The sequence below is a fragment of the Sorex fumeus genome, unplaced genomic scaffold (genome assembly GCF_029834395.1).
Source record: "Sorex fumeus unplaced genomic scaffold, SorFum_2.1 ptg000002l, whole genome shotgun sequence".
NCBI classification, from domain to species: domain Eukaryota; kingdom Metazoa; phylum Chordata; class Mammalia; order Eulipotyphla; family Soricidae; genus Sorex; species Sorex fumeus.
The window spans coordinates 7605141-7609339 of NW_026606059.1; the positions used below are offsets into that span (position 1 = coordinate 7605141).

The 4199-nt window shown below is 48.3% G+C and overlaps 1 non-coding gene across 1 annotated transcript; it reads left to right on the forward strand.

Annotated features, from left to right (window-relative positions):
• The first annotated feature begins 3497 nt into the window (after positions 1-3497).
• Positions 3498-3599, forward strand: LOC130023107 (U6 spliceosomal RNA). Its single transcript, XR_008792415.1, has one exon. It is a non-coding gene; the product is annotated as a U6 spliceosomal RNA (small nuclear RNA).
• Positions 3600-4199: the final 600 nt, after the last annotated feature.

Sequence of the window (4199 nt, forward strand, 5' to 3'; positions counted from 1 at the left end):
GCAGGGAAATGATAGAATTCCAAAACAAAACCAAAACGAGGTAAGAAAGCACAGAAGCTCAGCTGTGCCATCAGAGAGGACCAGAGCACACAGAGCAATGCAGGAACTGTGGAATGAGCCTCACAGGCCCACGTGCTCCTGGGTGCTGACACCACGACACCAGCAGTGTAGCCATAGACAGCTTGCCCTCGCAGGGGGTGCAGAATCTGTTTCCTCCCAACGGCCATTTGGACATTTATAACATCATTTGCAGGCCCTAAACTACAGGCAGATGTGCTGCAAATAGCGAGACGAAGCATACACCCCTGTCCCGGCAGAAACCAGAACCAGACCACGTGATTTAAGCCCTGAGGGCCCCACCTTCTCCACCCTTTTAGGCCCCAAACCTTAAGTACTTATTTGCTTGTCCTGCTGAAGCAAAGCACCACAAACCAAATGCTTAAAACAATTGAGGGGCTGGAGCCATAGTACAGAGGGTAGGGCATTTGCCTTGCACGGAGCTGACCTGAGTTCACTTCCCAGCATCCCATATGGTCCCCTGAGCACTGTCAAGAATAATTCCTGAGTGCAGAGCCAAGAGTAACCCCTGTGCATCGCCAGGTGTGACCCAAAAAGCCAAAAAAAAAAAAAAGAATAAAATGAAATAACTGAAATGGATTGCACCTCAGTTCTTGAGGCCAGAAGTCTAAAATCAAGGCCTCAGACCTCAGAAACCTTCGGGTGGATCTTGCCTGGCTACTTCCCCCACCCTGGCAGACCTCCAGCAACCTTGGCCTTCTCAGCTGGCAACTGCAACACTTCAGTCTCTTCCCTGTGGTCACACCGTGTTCTTCCCTCCTGCGTCCTTCCCACTGGCTTGACTTCCGGGAGGATCGCAGTTCTACTGGACTGGGGTCACTCTAATAACCTCAGTAACAGCTTGGCTACATCTGCAAGGACAGATATCCAGCTAAGACTGCATTCATAGCCTGGGGGCAAGTGGGCTCCAGCAAATTGATCTGCGATATTCGGTTAAACCCATGCAGCCTCCAACCTTGGTTCCCTGAAGACCAAAGAGGACCCAGGGAGGGCTAAGCCAAACTGGAGTCTGAGGACTGAGGATCTGGGTGACAGTGTTCAAAATCCAAACATCAGGGCCCTAACCAGCCCCAGAGAGACTGCTGAGGAGACTGCAAGTCATTAAACAGCAGAGAAGAAGCTCTGCTTTTGAGAAACATGATTCCTCTGTATTTCTGCACTAAGGACTATTTTGTTCATCACAGTCATCCTCTCTGTCCTCATTTTTCCCGTGCTTCCAGAGTTGTTGGTCAAAACTTTTTCTAAGCTGAATTGTCATCCTATTACCCATGAAATGACATAATATGCTCCTGTCTGGGAAAAAAAAAAATTTTTTTAAATGGCCACATCACAAGCAGTTTTTGATCTTGGCTGAGCTACCAGCAGGAGCAGATTAACAAGGAAAATCAAGACTCCTCCCTCTGTCTCTCCCTGGGGCTAAAAGCGGCAAGAGGAGCAAAAAGGACGCTCTGTAGCAAATAAGGGCAGCTGCACCTTCAAACTGTCCGCCCCCGCCTGCCGGGCCAGCTCTGGGCACGTGGACGCGGAGGCCCTTTGAGGCGCTGGGGGTCGCAGGCCGCGGAGACGGGGTGCCGTATAAATGGAGATGAAAACTGACCACACTTTGTCTTGATGTCCCGTGCTTCAAAGAGAAAACTGTGTCACGGCTCTTCCAGGGGAAGGCGCGGGGCAGAGCTGAAGGAGGCATTGCCCCCACTCACACCACACAGGCCAGTGCCCCGCTGGTAGGGGGGGTGGTCACTTCCACCACCTGCATCTCCCTCTGCAAGCACCAGGGGTGGAAATCCAAACCCAGTAGGGCCCTCGGGGGAAATAAATCTCAACAAATAGAAATAAGTATTTTTCTAAAATTTCAACAATTATTTAGATGAATAGCGCTACACTGTAGCACTGTCCTCCCCTTCGTCAATTTGCTCAGGCAGGCATCAGTAAGGTCTCACAAAAAATTGTGAGACTTGTTGTTACTGTTTTTGGCATATCTAATACATCACGGGGAGCTTGCCATGCTTTGCTGTGTGGACGAGATACTCGGCGGAGGAATCGAACCCAGGTTGGCCGCGTGCAAGGAAAACGCCCTACCTGCTACGCTATAGCTCCAGCCCTTAGGTAAATAAAATTGTAAATTTTTGCTTGGGGGTCACACCTGGTGGTGCTCAGGGATCACTCCTGGCGAGACTTGGGGGACCCTGTGCAGTGCTGGGGATGGAACCCAGGTCAGCCGTGTGCAGGGCACACAACCTGCCTGCTGGCCTATTGCTTGGGCCCCTTGGTAATCTAATTTAAAGGTTGTCACTGAGAGAGCCCGTTTTGTCGCTTATAGCCAACACAGGGTAGAAACACTAGCAGTTTGCACTGTGTCATCATTATTCTATCCTGTCTCTGTCGGGGCTGGAGTGATAGTACAGCAGGTAGGGCATTTGCCTTGCACGTGGCCGACCCGGGTTCAATTCCCAGCATCCCATATGGTCCCCTGAGCACCGCCAGGAGTAATTCCTGAGTGCAGAGCCAGGAGTAACTCCTGAGCATCGCCAGGTGTGACCCAAAAAGCAAAAAAAATAAATTAAATAAAATAAAAATATACTGTCTCTGTCATTCTCAGTAGCAGGAGTCACAGGTTTTCTTAGCAATTCTGAGATTACCCTCTTCGCAGGCCTCTCTTTGCCACGAAGAGTTGCACTTTCCTTGGTAAATGCCTAGAAGTGATTTCCTTTCATGCAACAGGAGTCTTTGTGCCATGGCTTTGTGTGAGTTGGCAAATCATTTAGGGCTCTTTATTTTAAAATGAAAGTATTCATGCAAGTTTCACTTCTGTTTTGCACCCATAGCTCTGAGGCAAGATTGGAGCCTGTGACATGCAAGTAAGCATCTATGAGAGTATCTAACTCAAGAAAGGTCGCCCTGTGCCCAGACAAGGCCACCCTGTGGGTCTCCCCAGGCCTAGGTACCCATCATACTGCGATACAAGTTAGAAAGAAAGAGCCTGATCTGAACATAGACCGGGAGAGTGGAGTCTTCCTCACATGATCTCCCATTCATTGATCTTAGGATCTTTTATTGGAAGACAGAAAGTGAGGACAGAGATTGTAGGGTTGGGGGCTTCAGTTTAATGCCATTTGATTGCTTCAGCTGTCTTGAGAAGCAGGTGGTTCTTGAAATCACCTTCATCTGTACATCTGGATGGTGCTGTTAGGATGAGGGCCCCTGGATAAACAGGATGTAGTGTAAAAAAAATACCTGAGCCAGGGAGAAAATCCAGATAGCTATGCAGGAAGCTGAACCTGGTTCAATCCCTAACACTATATTTGTTCACCACCCCACACCTCCCCCTCAGGACCTACTAGGAGTGAACTTTGAGCACAGAGCCAGGAAAAGCCCTGAGTACCCTGGAGAACCCCCCCCAAAAAAATACAATGCTTTAGGTGCTCACTTTGGTCGCACATATACTAGATTTGGAGCAATAGAGATTAGCATGGCCCCTGTGTGAGATTGGCATGCATATCTGTGAAGTGTTGCAAGTTTAATATAAAACCTTAGGAATAATAATGAAAACAAGTCTTGAAAAATCTGTTCTGACCATTTATTTAGTTGAGGGTTTCTCCAGGAATATTCAGCTAAAACCTCAGGAGCCAAAAATTGCACAATCTGTCAGGAGGACTCTGTGGTGGGTGGTTCCATTACCTTCACAGCCAAGGACAAGGCTTAGCCAGAGAGGAAAGAGATAAATGGGGTCAGTCAGAATTCTTTACGGTCACATCCTGTATATCTCTGGAGTTACACATTAAATGGAAAGAAAAAAAGAAATGATATGTATTACACTTGGGTTGGACATTGGGCTCCACTCTGAAATCATAGAGTTTTGGACTCCAATGAAGACCCTAGGTCTCACTCAGTTATGGACAGTGATTCAATTCCCTGTTCTCTCTTCCATCCTTCCAAGCAAACAGACACTGGGCCTCGGCTTCCATAGACTGGGCAGGAAGAACTCAGTCTTGGCACAACAGCGAGAGGGAGGAGCTGCTTTAATAAATCAGAGCGCTAGATGAGATTGGGCACGTTCAGGGTGGTATGGCCGTAGATGATCAGATCAGATGATCAGAGCACATGCCTGCTGTCTACAAAGT